The sequence below is a fragment of the Chelonia mydas genome, chromosome 7, assembly GCF_015237465.2.
Source record: "Chelonia mydas isolate rCheMyd1 chromosome 7, rCheMyd1.pri.v2, whole genome shotgun sequence".
Lineage (NCBI taxonomy): Eukaryota > Metazoa > Chordata > Testudines > Cheloniidae > Chelonia > Chelonia mydas.
Genome location: NC_057853.1, coordinates 93,895,491 through 93,912,464, shown reverse-complemented (window position 1 = coordinate 93,912,464; position 16,974 = coordinate 93,895,491). Strand labels below are relative to the sequence as shown.

The following is a 16,974-nucleotide window of genomic DNA, read 5'->3' as shown; positions in this document are numbered from 1 at the left end:
CACTTCCAACTGCACACCCCTAGTTGTCACCTACCACCCCACACTGGAACCATATGGGGTATCGTCAAACAACTACAACCCATGCTCAATAGGTACCCCATCCTGAACTAAGTCTTTCCTGAACCCCCACTTCTGGCTGTCAAACAACCCTCCAATCTCACCAAGCTCATTCTCAGAAGCAAGCTCCCCACAGACGAAGTACACACCAACTCAAAGCGACACCAGACCCTGCCAAAACAGATGCAAAACTACAGACATATCTCCACTGCTACAATGATCCAACATCCTCCACAAACACACCTTTCAAGATCCATGGATTTTACACATGCCTATCACAACAAGTGGTGTACCACATCCAGTGCAGTAACTGCCCCAGTAACAATGGTGTGGGTGAAACCAGACACACAATCACTACTCTCTTCTAATGAACTCACACAGGAAGATGATAAAAGACAGAAACACCGCATCACCTGTGGGTGAACACTTTTCACAAAGTGATCATTCTATACCTGAACTATCAGTCCCCATCCTTAAAGGAAACCTGCACAACACTTTCCAAAGATGAGCCTGGGAGCTTAAATTTACAACTCTGCTAGACACTAAAAATCAGGGACTGAACAGACACATTGAATTTCTGGCTTATTATAAACAAACAGTCTGTAATCCACTAACCCCCCTTTTTGTCCTATGAGTGCATAGGTATTAACACACCACTGTACCTTGAATGGTCCCTTACAATATTTGCCAACTACTGATTGTGCTAAACAATCTCTTTCATCTTGCATTTAGCTGTGATGCTTAGAATACCTTCCCAGACCGCAAGAATCACTCCTTGTGGCTCAAAAGCTTCCCCCTCTCTCTCTCTCAACAAAATAAGTTGGTCCAATAAAAGATGTTACCTCACCCACCTTGTCTTTATAGTTGGAGACCAACTCACCAGTGCAGTTCTCACACTTACCAACACTTCTCCATCAGTGCACTGAGGCTGTATGCAAAAAAAATTGAGGACTAATTTTTTTGCAGCTGGTGACATATTTTGAAATACTGCTGTGCTCTGTAAGAGCCTTATTTATATTTTGAGACAACAAGGAAAATATTCACTTGTTTGGAAAGATAAATGTGAAATCTATTTAGGTAAAAAAGTGTCTGAAATCCTAGTATCATTGATTATATCGTGTCTGCTCTTCTTACTTTCAATGAGTTTTTAGTCCTTCACTGTTTAGTCATTTATACACAGAGTGCTTTATAAACACCGCAGAATACTATTTCAACATTTCAGTCCAGTCCAGTGAGAAAAGCGTTTACTCATTATAGTGATGTCATGTTTAGTTTTGCAGCTACAAATAATAACCTTTTCTGAATTATTGATTATATATGTTCAGTTCTTTTACCTAAGAAATGTATCCCAGGGGACAATAAATCTAGATTTGAAATTTAATTGGAAACTATACAAATATGGAAGAGTTATTTCTGTTTATAACATACACTTTCATTGCTTTTTTTTTTTTTTTTTTTGAGTATGTAAGCTATCAATTTCTGATGCTAGCACTTTTCTCTTGAAAAAATGGTAATAGCTTGTCCTCTTGAGAGAGGACAGTATTTTATCTAGAAACCGTAAATCCTATACTTTACATTTTCTAATGCTGTATTTTCATCTTAGACACATAGCCTAGCATTATGTTTTTTCAGCTAAAATATTTTCATGCTCATGTGCTACTTATTTCTTTGGGTTTCTATCAATATAAATTTAAATGTTTCAGCCAGCAACTTTAAATGTTAAAGCAACTTTAATGTTAAGAACAGGTTAAATTTCCTTGAGAATTTTTCTGTCAAGGGGGAAAGTCTGACATCAATATTCTTGGAAAATACTTGTCATACCTACAAACTCCTTAGTTGCTAGGGGGACTATACGGAATTTCACATAGCTGATGCATTTGTTGAGATTACAGAGGTCGAGGATAGGTCTCATCCCTCCCTTGGCCTTGGGAACTAGGAAATACTGGGAGTAGAATTCCTGTCCCCGATCCTGCAGGGTGACCTCCTCTACAGCCGCCAAAGCCAGCAGAGACTGAACCTGCTCAAGGAGCAGGGGCTCCTATGAGGGGGGGCCCCTGAAGAGGGGCAGGGTGGGGAAGAAGGATGGAGATGAACTGAATGGCATAACCTGACTTGAAAATGCTCAGGACCAAGTTGTCTGTGCTAATCAAAGTCTCAAACATTATAAAAACAAGCCAGCCTGTCCCCAAACAGAGGGGACAAAAAGGAGGTTACCACTGGGTCATTGTCCTGGACACACAAGTCAATACTGGCACTTGCTGGATGCTGGTGTCTATGTGTGTGTGGGTGGGGGGAAGATGATCTGGCTGGGTAACCCCAGAACTGGAGGATCTCCTCCTTTTGGATCTATGGCCCTTCCAGGAGTAGTCCTGCTACCTTAAAGGAAGGGAGGACTGTCTACAAAAATGCTGAGAGCGGTATTGCTGTGTTGCTACTGAGTGTTACAGTGGCATCTCTTCGTGGCCAGAGTATATACTCCCAAAGAATGTAAAGTAGCTCAGGAGTCTTTAAAAGAGTGCAGTATTTCATCTTCTGAAAACAAAACCTGGCCATCAAAACAGTAAATCCTCAATGGTTTGCCGCATATCAGGAAAAATACCCAAATTATGCAGTCATGAGGCCCTCCTCATGGTCATAGGAGGCACCATAATTCTGGTCATGGCATCCCCACATGTCCACAGCTGAAGTCTTGGCCACCATATAACCTTCCACAGTGAATACCATAAACTCTTCCCTAAAGGGTTCTGGCAATTTGTCTGCCAACTTAGACCTGGTCATTCAATTGACAAATTCATTTGTAGAAAAAGCAATGCCTGCTAGTTCGTGACGCACATTTATAGAGAAGAGAGGTATAAAACTTCCTCCCCATTAAGTCCATTCTTTTGTACTCTTTGTCCTTAAAGATGGACTTACACCTGCCCTGCGAAGCCCTGTCATTTGCTGCAGTCACCACCAGGGAGTTAGGGGCAAGGTGGGAGTACAAACCCTCAAAAACCCTGCATTAAGGACAAAATACCACTTCTGCAAATGCTTTGTCATGTGGGGAAACAAAGCTAGAGTATTCTAGAGAGCCTCTGTAGGCTCCAAGACAGTATCACTTATCAGGAGGGCTACTCTTCCCAGCAGTGATGACTGAAGAATATACAGCAATTTATGTGTATTCTCCGGCAAGAATTCAGTCTGGATACTCAAGGTAGCGACCATATGCCTCAGGAGATCCTGATATACCTTAAAGTCCTCTGGTGCGAAGGGACAGGAAGATTCTGGCATTAGAGAGTCATCTGGGGAGGATGAGGAAGCAATTTGTTGCACTGACTACGGGTCCTGTTCTTGTACCACTGGGTATGGTTGGAATAGCCTGGAGGTCCAGGGGGAATGGGCTCAGTAATTGCTTGCAGTTAAGATGGTTTTGGAGTGGGAGCCACCATTGGGACTGGTAGTCTCACTCTGAGCAAATCGAAGAGCAGGACCTCAGGGACTGAGGAGCATCCCAAGGATTCTAAGGTGGATGCTGGACATATGGATAAGGCACTGGTGGCCAGTAGGCACTGGGCCAAGAGCCCCCGTTCTGACTGCAGGACTGATCTCAGTACCGATGGTGATGTGAGGGCAATCTCTGATGCCTATCTGAGGATGAGGGTGACCCTGATCTGGAACTTGAGGTGTCCCAGAGGTTCTCTGTGACAGTGGGGGAGCAAAACCAATGGGGCAAACAAATGGTCAGATTTGTCTGAAACACAATATGGGGGCAGCATCAGTACTGAAGAGGAATGGGGGATTAATACCTGCAGCACCAAATGCGAGACACTCCCACCCAGTACCTGGAAAGGCACCAGTACCTAGGCCAGGTGTGGGCAAACTTTTTGGCCCAAGGGCCACATCTGGGTATGGAAATTGTATGGCAGGCCATGAATGCTCATAAAATTGGGTGTTGGGGAGCAGGAGGGGGTTGCAGTGCGGGCTCTGGCTCGGGGTGCAGGCTCTGGGGTGCAGGAGGGTGCTCCAGGCTGGGACTGAGGGGTTCGGAGGGCGGGACAGGAATCAGGGTTGGGGCAGGGGGTTGGGGCACTGGACAGGTCAGGGGTGCAGGCTCTGGGTGGCGCTTACCTCAAACAGCTCCTGGAAACAGCTCCCATGCAGAGGCACAACCAGGTAGCTCTTTGAGCTGCCCCGTCCGCAGGCGCCGCCCCTGCAGCTCCCATTTGCCATGGTTGCCGGCCAATGGGAGCTGTGGGAGCAGTGAGGGGAGCCCCCTGACTGCCCCTTCACGTAAGAGCTGGAAGGGGGACATGCTGCTGCTTCCAGGAACCATGGCACGCAGGGAGCGGGGCAAGCCCCCGACCCTGCTCCTCGGCTGGAGCGCCGGAACAGGGCAAGCCTCAGACCCCACACCCCAACAGGAGCTTGAGGGCCAGATTAAAACATCTGAAGTGCCAGATGCGGCCCCCGGGCTGTAGTTTGCCCATCCCTGACCTAGGCTAAAGGCAGTACCAAGCTTGGTGAAGGTATCTGCCACCAAGGTGACAATGTGGAAGGATGCACCAACATCAAGGGGGCCTTTGATGCCAGTGTAGGCCTTACCTCCATGGCCTGAAGCCTGGGTGGCATGAGCTGTGGTGCTGGTGAACCCGGTAGCTCTGCAACATGGCCAGGAAATCTCAAGGGCACAATGAAGGATGTAGCAGCAGAAGTCATGGCACCAGCAAACTCTTGAACAAGTGGAGAGTCCAGGACTCCGAGGCAAAGCAGGTCTGATACCGTCTAGTACGTTGCCAGGATGGCGACAGTTGGTGCTGATGTCATTGATATTGGACTCAATGGATGCCCCATGGCCAGAACTGGAGTCAATAGTAAGGGCTCTCTTTGCTCTCGGCAGAGTACTAGGGAGCAGTTAGACGGTCCTGCTCCATCCTGTGTGACAGAGGGAATACAGTGCCAGTCAGCACCCCTCTTAGAGGACAAGAAGTCTCCCCAAGCCCTGAAATGATCCTGATTCATTTTATGGGACCCCTTTCTCACCATTCCAGATGAAGAAGAATGACCCCTCTGCCTCTTGGGACAAATGCCATATCCACCAATGAGACGAGTGCCTCAGTGCTGAATGGGGTCTCATGGTCTGCTCCAGCCGGTGCTGCTTCAGTTGTAAGTCTCTCACCACCAGAGTCGTCTTTGTGAACAATTTGCAGATGGAACACCTCTCTTTAATGTGTCCTTCACCGAGGTACAACAGCACCTTGTGTGGGAGTTGCTGTTGCGGATAGCCCCCCCCACCCCCACACAATGGACAATGCTTGTACCCTGGTGAGGACATCATGCCAGGCATCCACTTACCCTGCCTAATATTTTACTAATCCTAAATTTAACTTCAAGTACGACTATATACACAAGAATCATTTCTCAGAAACAAAGACCAAAAGCACAAGGTGAAAAGACACCACACAGAACTCCAACTCTTTCTCTCTAGTGAGAAAGAACTCGGAGGGCTTGGGTGGTGCCACCCTTATGGCCAATGGAAGAGCCAGGGCTGTAGGGCATGAGTGCCACCCCTTCAGGTACAGCTAGGCAAAGGTCTCAGGCACCAGTGCACTGGGCTCACACTCACCTGCATAGAATACATTGCTGCATCTGCTAGCTATGCATTTCCAGATGAAGCTAAGTTACTAATCACCATGATGAATAGCATCAGATTTTATATTTGAATAAATCCCCCTGCGTGATGCCAATCTTTAGATTTCACAAAGTAGGGAAGGACAGAGAATAATGTCGTTAGACTCACAAGAATTAAGTTACTTGAGTTCCTGAGCATATGTAGTTGATGCTGATAAATGCAGATTATGAAGTTGTGTTGCAAATAGCTAACTGTACATTCAGTGGAACTGGGATTGAAGAGATCTGCGTTAAATTCCTCCTACTGTGTGCACTTTTGCAAATTGCTTAAGTGCCTAGCTCTGCTCCCACTAAAGACAAGGTTCTACCACTGGCTTCACAGAGACAGAATTAGGCCAATGCTGAGCACTTTTGAAATTCCCACTTCTAATCTCTCTGACTCAGCTCCCTGTCTGCAGGATAATAATACTTCCTAACTCCAAAAGGGTGTTGTGGGGATAAAACCATAAATATTTGGAAAGTGTCCAGATGTTACAGGTGTATTGTGTGTGAGTGGGGCCAGGGGGAGACAGGGTGAGGGGAAGAAAGATGGGCAGTATTGACATGCATTGCTACAGCAGAACTATATGGAAAATGATAAATCACCAAGACCAACTGAGTACAGATACACAAGTTCTGAAGGAGTTCACAAACAAAATGGATTCGTCTCTAAGGTGCCACAAGTACTCCTTTTCTTTTTGCGGATACAGACTAACACGGCTGCTACTCTGAAAAATAAGCTGCATGTCACAAATATGCACTGTACTGGAAGGTGGAAAACATACCTATCTTTATGAAAAGCATTAAGAGTGATCCTTAGAATCAGGTAAATTGGTTGAACTAACAGAATTATATATCACTTAGCCAGACATGCCATAAGGTCAAGTCTACCTATTGATATGCCCACCACCACCGCTGTATAATCTGACAGACACATTGTGTACTGTACCTCTCTAATCTATTATAATTCATTGAGCATGTCAGCAAAACAGAGAGAATAAAACCAGCTGCCATAACTTATTTGGGCCTTTCAAATAGCATCTGACAAAGTCTTTTACAAGAGAAGAAACTAACCAGTTTCGGGGTAAGAAGAAACATTCCATCATGGATTAGAAAACTGGCTAAAATATTGAAAACAGAGAGTAGGAATGGATAGTAAATCTTCAGCATATGCACTACTAGGTTCTAAATTAATTGTAACTGATCAGGAAAAGACAAAGGCTGATATTCGCAAAAGATCCTAATTGTACGTCTACATTGCAAAAAAAGACCCGCAGCAGCAGGTCTCAGAGCCTTGGTCATTTGACTTGGGCTTGCACTACAGCACTGAAAATAGCTTTGTTGGCTCAGGCTGGAGCCCAGGCTCAAGACCCACTCCCTTCGCTGGGTTTCAGAGCCCAGGCTCCGAAACCTGGAGACAGGAGTGGGTCCCAAGTTCAGGTCCAGCCTGAGCCTTAATGTCTATACTGCTATTTTTAAACCCCTTAGTGTGAGCTTATGAGCCCAAGTCAGCTGACCTGGGCTCTGAAACTTGCTGTCATGGGTCTTCTTTTGAAATGGAGACATACCCCTTATGGAGTTTCTGTACCTACTTCCTACTGAATGTGAATTTAGGAGATGGCACCTAATTCCCTTTCACTCCTTAGAGTCCTAACGATAAAAGTTTCTTTGTGGAAAGTTCAATGAAAAATTCAGCTCAATGCACATTGGTGGTCAAAAGGCAAACAAATCATTAGTATGTAAAAACAATGGGACAGAAAATAGCAGAGCTATTATGTAAGTTTGTAAGTTAACGGTCCAGACTGACTGAGAATACTGTGCTCAGTTCTGGCTAATTTATCTCAAGAAGATATAGTAGAAATAGAAGAGGTTCAGAAGTAGATGACAAAGATTACAGCCATAGAGACATTTTCATGCCAGGAGAGATTCAAAAGACTGGTACTGCTTAGTTTAGAAAAGAGACACAAAATAATCTATGTTAGTGAGAGAAAATTGGTACACCTATTAGCCTCTCACAAGTCCTGAACAAGTGGAATGGAAAGGTAACAAAATTAAAAACTAATAAAATGAAATGCTCCTTTAGTGATGCTCAATTAATTTGTGGAACTTAGTGTCACAGAATATCATTGAGGATTTATCCAAAAGCAAAAAAAAAACCCCAAAACCAAAACACAAAAACACACCAAAGCTGGAAAAACAAACAAACAAAAATCCCAGTAACAGATAAGGCAGTAAAGGATTTTGAAATACAAGAAAGTAAAAATTTCCTTAAATAAGCAAGTATAAAAATGAAGTAGATTTATAAGAGGTTAAAGTGAAATTGAATTGAATGTGTAAGGCCATATTTCTCTGATCACAATATTTGGGAATGGCATATACGAACATTAATTTTCCGTCAGTGGCTCAATACCCTCTCATTAAAAATCTCTGAATTCAGTGCTATTTTATTTAAATAAAGATATCAGCAACTAATGTATGAATTTCTTAATAAGTTAAGATTTATTTGTTCCTTATGGTCTTCTCAGGGGTCTCTGTTTCTGAACGGCTTAGCAGAGCTTTCATATCACCACTCAAAGCAAAGCTTTTCGTATTTCATTAACCAATCATAAATATTGAGAAGACCCGAAACTTTACCGTTAAAACATATAATTCATGATTTATGGTGAAAGCACAAGCAAGCTCTACTGACTTTTAGAAGGCCTCAAAAGGACACTAAAAGAGCCTGCCATGACAACTGTGGTTCACAGACTAAAAATGTAGTGAGGAGACAGAAGGTATAAAGTAGCAGCAAATTAATGGAGAAAGTTAAAGTATTGCATGCCCTTTAAAAAAACCAAGACCTTAATATCAAGGCCAGTGGGAAATAAGATAAGTAAATCATGCATCCCGGAATATGGGTCCTTTCTGCATTTGATTAAAAAATATGATGCTATATGAAAAGCAAACAAAGTCTTCATTTAAAGAAAACAAAACCCATGGGTAATTAGAACTGGTCAGAAAAATGGAGTTTTGCTTCCATGGAAAATTCTGACTTTTCATCAAAATATTGAAAACTGAGGTTCAATTTTTTGAGCAAAATGCTTTCCATGAAGAATTCTGATATTCATTAAAAAAATTAAATTAGACACTTTTCATTTAGTTGAAAACCCAATTTTTTTTGGTCATTATGCAGTTGATGAAAATGTTTTGACCAGCCCTATTTGTAGTTATTCCTGCTGTCCAAGTAGACTTCTCCATAGTAGCCATAGCAGCATTGTCCCAGTAAGTCAAACAGCTATACGTACAATACAACTCTTCTTTGTAGTCTTATACAAACTGCATTCCAAAATATTTCATAAAATTTAACAACAAATGACAGCAGCTGGTATTTGACAAACTACAGAAAACAATCGTATGAAAAGATACAGGGAATAAATTAAAACATGATCAGTCATAAAAATAGATTGTAGCAGTAATGGCTTCCATTCACCTAAATGGAAGTATTAATTTCAAGGCATTTCAAAAGGGACTTTTTAGATACTCTCACATCAGTTGAAACATACAAGTTCCTTAGCAGTAGTTTTCAACAGAACATTCATTAACTTGAGATGCTAACTGCACTTCAGGAGGAAGTTTCTCAGACATACTAGATATACTGTTGAGCATTAAAGAGATAAACGATTATTTACATCTATCATCGCTTTCAGGTTTTCCAGAATGAAATCTATTTCAGCAACCTTTTCCCTCTGCCATACATTTCTGGCACATTCCATAGATGAAAGCTGGAAAGGAATATCAATGTTTGCTATCCCTCATTTTGCAAGGCCAATAACTTTTCTGCAGCATTAATTAAACCCATGGTATAACTAAACAACAGCTGACCCAGCAGAACAAGTGACTGGGCTCATGTAAAGTAAAGGAGAAGAGCCTGGCTCTAGAAGAGAGATTCACCTCCTTTATACTGACCCAGCCTGTCTGGGAGGAAAACAAACATAGGGAGGTGGTTAGTTAATTCAACAGGTTTGTAGGAAAAACAGTTGTATTTCCCTATATGGGTTGGTTGCAGCCCTCTTGTTTATCAAAGCAGTGGAGCTTTTGGCTGAAATTTACAAGCTGTTTAAGGAAGATCATCATCATTGGAGGTATTCAAGACTTGCCGAAACAGCCATCTATTAGGGATATTTCAGAACTAATGAAATCAGTCCCTCTGAAATACAGAGAAATGGACTGGCGTAATTCCCTAGGGGTCTCTTCCATCTTAAAGGATTTCATGGTGAAAGATGAGCAAAGTGGTTCCATTTAACTGCTGCTATGCCTGATAGGTGCCACAGACTCTAAAGGTAGGCTCTTGTTGAGATTTAAGTAGTATTTGCGCAAAAAGGGCCTGATGCAAAGCCCATTGAACTCAACGAGCCTCTTTCCATTGAGTTCCATGTGCTCTGGAGCAGGGCCTAAAAGTTTCTGACATAAGATTAATAAACCCCACCACTACAGTACAGCGACAAGTACTCTGACTAGAACCTTCAACCAGGCAGAGCCCCATGAGACCCGATTACAAGTGTTGGGTTTGGAGGGATCATGTCAGACATGATTTTTCTCAACACTATCGGGCTCAGGTCAGGTTCGGATTGGCTGTGGTCTAGTCAAGTTCAGGTTGGGGTTAAGAATTAGACCTCAGCAGACCTCTACACATACCCCCTACAGATCCTGGAATTGAACCCAGGAGGAGTCCTCAGTCTCTATGTTTCTTTGGGGCACCACTGCCTTCACCTCCCACAGCCCTTCAAAAGCATGGAGGGTAGAGCTTCTGAATTGAATTTTTTTTTAACATGAGCTACCTTTTTCCTAACCTCATTCTTGGAAACAGCTGAACCACTTTTAGCAGAAACTTTCCAAACAGTTCAGCTGGAGACACGCATGCAGCATGCAAAATTTCAGCTCCAAAAAAATGCAGATTTGACACTTTTGACAGACACCTCATTGGGAGTCAGGCAGCCCGGGGAGTCAGGCAGCCCGGGGAGTCAGGCAGCCCGGGGAGTCCTGGGGCCAGGAGCAAGCCCAGCAATTCTGTTTTTGTTCACCTGAAAGAGAATTTTTTAGAATGTTTCCTCTGGTGAAAAATTTTGAATTTTTGACTTTTGTCCCATTTTGCAATGAAAATGTTACCAAAAAATATCAATTTTTCATGGGAGGGAAATTCTGTTTTCAGCCCAGCTCTAACACAGACATTGAAGTGTCATCATTGAGTTAACACTCCAATGAGATTAACAGGGTACAGAAGAGCTCACACCTCTGCCACTGTTTGAAGCTGTCCACAGACTCTGGAAACATCACGGTATCAGTTTACTCTCGGTTCACATGTGAAAGGTATTGTTCTCAACCATGAGGGCTAGGAATATCAAAATATTCTTGGTGGGCCAAATAAATGTACCAAGTGAGCCAGATCCAGTTCACGCTCCACATGGTTGACTCCCCTGACTCACAGGCTTCACTAGCCAGCCCCTATGAGAAGTAGTGATGTAGTTATGCAGTCTCTTGATGCCCAAGGCTGCAACAACTATCCCAGAGCAGGGAGAGGGTTTTATCCCCTCCTGTGCCCCCGAGACACCAATGAACTTTGCTTCACACTGCTTGTGTTTTTGAACAATGCAGTCAATACAACAGGAGTGAAATCCTAGCCCCACTGAAATTAATGGAAGCTTTGCCATTGACTTCATTGAGGCCAGGATTTCACCTCAGGATTCGGCCCACTATAGAGGATTTGAATGTTAGTATTTAACAAAGGGAATTTTGCTTCTATCCTCTACTCATCCAGGGTATAGAGCTTTCCTTATATTCAGCCCCTGGTTTGATGTTTCAGTCTTACTCAGAACTTTTGTATAATGTTCCCAGTAATGTAAGATACTTTATGAATTTATGTTCTGATCATTTTGTTTCTGTATGAATTCTATAATGTTTCTTGTACAGGGTTTTCAGATAATGAACCTTGCTTTTCATAAAGCTGAAACTGACTGTATATTAGCATAAGGATATTGAAACCAATCTCTGGATTCTGAATCACAAATCATAAAGACCTGAAGATAAATACTACAGAAAACAACTGTAAGTGTAATTTTTTTTAGCCTCCCAGGGGTATACTATACTTTTTGCTACACCAGCTGTATAGTTGGAAGCAGATTTGCTCTAATTCAGTAACTGGGTTTTCCTGGTTGCAGGGGAGGGGGAAAGGATTAAATATCATGTCTTCAAACATCTTCTGGGAAATTGTATAATAAATCCCCACAGGGATTTCTGTAATCCTCCTTCCCAAACTCAGACACTTTCTTCAGTTTTGCATCTCTTTAAACCTGCTCAACATTTCTGCCAAATATAAATGGGACACGTGGAAGGTTCAACTTTTATTCACACTATAATTAACATTAAGGAAAACAAATCTTTGTAGATTGCTTCTTCACTTATCCTATGCAAGAAATCCTCACCTGCATTGAAAAAAACCCCCTAATTAAAGTTCACTTGCTGTTAATTAAACAGGATTACACAGTTCCCTAAATTAAACTATTGTATTATTTCAAGTAATGCAATTCACATTTTGCATCTAATTAGCAGTAAATTACTGAACATGGTTCATTGGTAAATTTGACTAAAATTTTCCGACTTTAAAAGATTGAGATGCACCAAACAAATACAACTAGAGAAACAAGCTATTAAATATAGTAGTCTATCATAAAAATAAAGCTTGCCTAAAAATGAAGACCATCTCTAATAATAAATAATAATAATAAAAGATTCAATGTACTTTAATAGGTAGAAACAATACAAGTATTAAATAGCTTTCCTCCTAAAATGTCGGAGTGTAGTCTTTGTTTGATAGTATTAAAATGTCAGTAGTTTGCATCTTTATAAAGAACATCATACTGCTTATGGGATTGTTCATGCTGTTTAAAACTAGACTATAATATTCTCTTGCAGGGTGCTGACGCTAAGAATGTAGAAGAGGGTGCTGAACTGAGTATGTTATTCAGCATGAATATTTACCCCCCAATATTATGAGGTGGTAATTAAATAAAATAAAATAAAATAAAAAAAAGACTACAATGAATAACAAAAATCTCAAACACATGTCCCTGAATACTGCTGTTTCGAGATAGTAATCTAAAACAATTTTAAAAAAGCACACTCCTCTCACTTTTTAGATCCATATTTCTGTTTCTACCTAACTCTGAATCACAGTTAGGCAGACATTCAGGAGGACAGCTCTTAAGCATACGCTTAAGTTCTATTGAGGTCAGAAGCAAGTACTTAAGTCCTGAAGTACTTTCCTGAATTGGGACATTATTTTGTTACAGTAAAATTAATCCGTTAACAAGCTGTCATATGAAAAAATTTTACAAAAATATTTCTACATCAGAGTGTATTTCCTGACATCTCTTCTTTGGATTGTAAATCTTCTGAAATCAAGGATTAGAATATTTTGGCTTAGAAAAAGTTATGTCTGACATTTGGGGCTGGATCCTGCAAGTTCTAAGCACTCCGGACTCATGCTTAACTTTACATGTGCTGGTAGTCCAATGAATTTAGTGGAATTACTCATATGCTTAAAGTAAAGCACATGTTTAAATGCTTGCTTGATGGGCTAGAGTGCTCGGTACCATGAAGGATCAAGATCATAGTGTTCTTTAAGAGCATTTAGAAATACCTTTGAATTAGATTTCAAGAGGACAGGATGGAAATTTAGGCCAATTTTTTCCAGAAGTGTCGAATAATTTTGGCTGCCTCCTTTTATAAGGAGGGGGAAAGGATTAAATATCACGTCTTCAAACATCTTCTGGGAAATTGTATAATAAATCCCCACAGGACCAAACTGGAGACACCTACTGCCTATTTCTTCAAATCAGGCCCACACTCTGGTACAGCTCTGCAGCCTCATCACTCACAGAATTTTGTCTCCAACATAATTAGGATTTAAGCAGGTACAGAACAAGACTATCTTAATAAACACAGTTTGGAAATATAAGATGCGTTGCTTTTTGTCTGTTATTAGTACGTAGATTTTATTCTTTACAAACCATATAAAAATCAGCATAATTTTACATTTATCAGCTGAAGTTTATTTACAGGCACAGTTCATTCTGTTTAATCACTATTGGATTCTAGTGCTTCTACCATAAGAAACAAGATTTTTTGTGTCTCTGAGAAAGTTTTAACAGGCCAGTTAAAATGTTAATAGTGGTAGCCAGCAAAGAACCTTGCTGTTATGGGAAAGTGATTGTTCCAAGGCTTCAGTGCTAATGCCCGAAAAAGAGGTGAAAAATTGCCAGATGATCAGAAAACCTTTTGAAAAATGTTTAAATGACACTTTACATTTTTAGGGTTCTTTCCAATAAATTATTTTTAATTTAATTAAGTATTGACTATACAGCGCTGATACAATTTTCTTGTAAAAAACAGCTAGAGCATTAACAATAGATTTTAGCACACTCACCAGTCCTGTACCCACACCTCCAGTAAAGCTGCTGTCCAGTAAATAAGGCTGAATAACTCTGGGACGCTAAGCACATTTTTTCCTGCTGTTTTAAGCACACTAGCTAACGTTTGTAGAGTTTGCATGGCTTTCTTATCGATACCTGCTGGTCACAGTTGGTGGAGAAGCAGTTTCTCTCATGAGGTGCTTGTTAATTAAGCATGGCAGTAGCCATTCAAGGTGAATTTCAACTCTATCCACAAAAGAGAAAAAAATATCAGATGTACCCTCTGAAGGCTCCAATCTGTAAATAGACTGTTTGGATTCTATAGTCACTGCAACTTAAAAGAGTCTGTAACAGCTTAACGCACACATTGGATGACTTTTTTTGCTGAACTGTAACATAGTACAAGGAAGGAGTTTTTTCTCCTGGAACTTTAGTGTTAACACAGTCAATTCTTTAAAGAAAGAAAGCTTCAAAATCTTTGAAATTATCAAACACAACTTTTAGCCAAAGGCCTGCTCTGTCTTTCCTTGCTTGTCTTCACTTTCAAGACCCTTGAAAGCCTATCCCTGCCCTATCATCTCACGTTCACTATTGAAATGTTGACTCTTGCCGCCCATGATACCAGCCTCCACTGCTCATTTAGTAAGTTTTCAAATAAGCACTTCATGCTTCTCTCGTGCTGCCCCTCATGCTTGGGAGGAGCTCCCCATAAATATCCACCAAGCAACCTCATTATCCTGCTTCAAAACGCTCCTTAAAACTCTCCTTTGCTGTGATGCCTACAAAAAAATTTGACAGCAGATAAGCTGTGGATATGCTAAGACCCCTGCCTATCATCAAAGCCGCAACTAGGCATTTTAGCGCCTGCAGCGAGCAAGCATAATTGCACCCCATATTGTTTTTTCCCCATAATTTTTCTGCCCTGTTCAGAAGCGACACATAACTGTTGATAGTGGGTTGGGGCACATGTACGGGGGTATGTGACCACCCCACAGAGGTTTTCCAACTGTGGGATGTACCCCTGAGTAATGTTTGGGGAGGCTCGGTCCAGCCAGCCCCACGCAGTGGGGCTCAGGAAGGGAGTGCCACCTCCACCCCCTGACTTACCTCAGCAGGCCACCCACCCTGTCTGGGTTAGGGACGCAACCAAAAAAAACCGGAAGAGGGGGCATAATGTGACCCCCCCCCCCATACCCATCCCCCCGTCATCTCTGGCCCCCTTTTTCCACCCCGGCGGCTTTGTGTCCTGGGTGGCTGCCCCGCTCGCCCCAGCCTGGTTAGAGCCCTGCCTATCATGCTGACCAATATCGTCTCATTGTTTCCTTATACTCCTTTGTTTGTCTATATGAATGTGTTGTCTCTTGGCTTATACTTAGGTTGTAAACTCTCTGGGGCAGAAACTGTCTTTTTGTTATTTATTTATACAGCACCTAGCACAAAGGGGTCTTGGTCCCTGACTGAGGCTCCCAGGTGAGAGCTAATACAAACAATCAACTACTGTAGGTTTTATACAGTCATTGCTATTCACATAAAGAAACAGAAACAAAAGCCATTCCCAATGAATCCCAATTGAAACATAATATCCAAGGTTGTATGAGCCAGGAGTCTGCAGTATTTGACAGCTGAGCAAGGATCATTTGTTTCATTTGTGAAGGTAAACTGAAGATTAAACTATTCGCAGAATCCTTTTCAGGAAAGGCTGGTTAAGCTGTAGCAATACTTCAGACAACTGTAAGGCGGCTACTTATTTAATGCCAATCCCATTCCTCACAGGGAGGGATTCCCCAGAAACAGCTTGGCATCATCGGGGGTGGGGGGAGACACGGGACTTGGAGGTTGACAGAAAAAGAGGCCTTTAAAAAACACGCTTGTCCACTATGTTCATAAATCAGGCCCAATAGTAATCGTGAGATCAAAATAAACAAATAATTATTTTTACACACACACACACACACTCAGCATTTTAGGTTCTTTTTGTATGCCTTCCAGTTTTTAATGCTTGGGTTCAAAATTTTAAACTTTTCTCTGCAACAAGTACTTGAAACTTTATTTATTTTTCCTAAATGAAAGCTGAAATTTTTTATATAATCATAAGATTCCAGGAACTGAGGCTTTAAGAAAAACAACAAATATAGTGAGATAAAAAACACCACCACAAGAGTGGGTTTCACTGCAACTGATATGAGTCATGTTGCTTAATGCACTGCTGAACGGTGCTCAGATACTGTGGCGATGAGAATGATATAAAAACTTGAATAAAATAAGGATTGACTCCAGCAACACTGGAGATATAGAGTGGGGACAGTGGAAGCAGCAGGTTCCTGACCGTCTCTCCCTACGCACTCTGGGTCTAAGCTGTATCAATGCAAATACGGTAATAATGAGAGCAGCAGCCATTTGCTATAAGTGAATAAGGGGTATACACCAAAACCAAGAAAGTGTTATCAAATAGCAAGTCAGTGAATAGCAAACAGAACTTGACTTACTGCAATAGATTGTTTTAAGAAAACAACTGCTTTACAACACCACACTGGCTTAATTAGTCTTGATTTTAGTTTGGATACTAGAGATGGCAAGATAATTTTTTAGCTTTTCTGTTCAGATGTCATCAGCTGGTATTAAAATTTACAATTCCTAGAATGTTTTATGGTACAATTCTGGTGGGAAAATATTTATTGTAAGCCTGCTTTTGAAATAAAGAAATTCTTTAAAATATTTTATCTTAAAGCTTGAATAGAATTTCTCTATTAGTAACAAATTAAAGATCCACTGGACAGACTATATAGCAAGAAGATAATTAGGAAAAAATACGAACGATTTAATT

At 41.4% G+C, this 16,974-nt stretch overlaps 1 protein-coding gene across 4 annotated transcripts in view; it reads right to left on the bottom strand.

Annotated features, from left to right (window-relative positions):
* The window catches only part of LOC102947282 (heparan sulfate glucosamine 3-O-sulfotransferase 1), a 106,908-nt gene that overhangs the window by 42,078 nt on the left and 47,856 nt on the right, over window positions 1-16,974 (bottom strand). Inside the window, exon 1 of one of the 4 annotated variants that reach the window (XM_043551108.1) lies at window positions 4,639-4,938. The exons of the other annotated variants lie outside the window; for them this stretch is intronic. The gene's annotated coding sequence lies outside the window, so the exon portion shown is untranslated. Of the gene's footprint in view, window positions 1-4,638; window positions 4,939-16,974 lie in introns of those variants that run through there. 4 annotated transcript variants of the gene reach the window in all.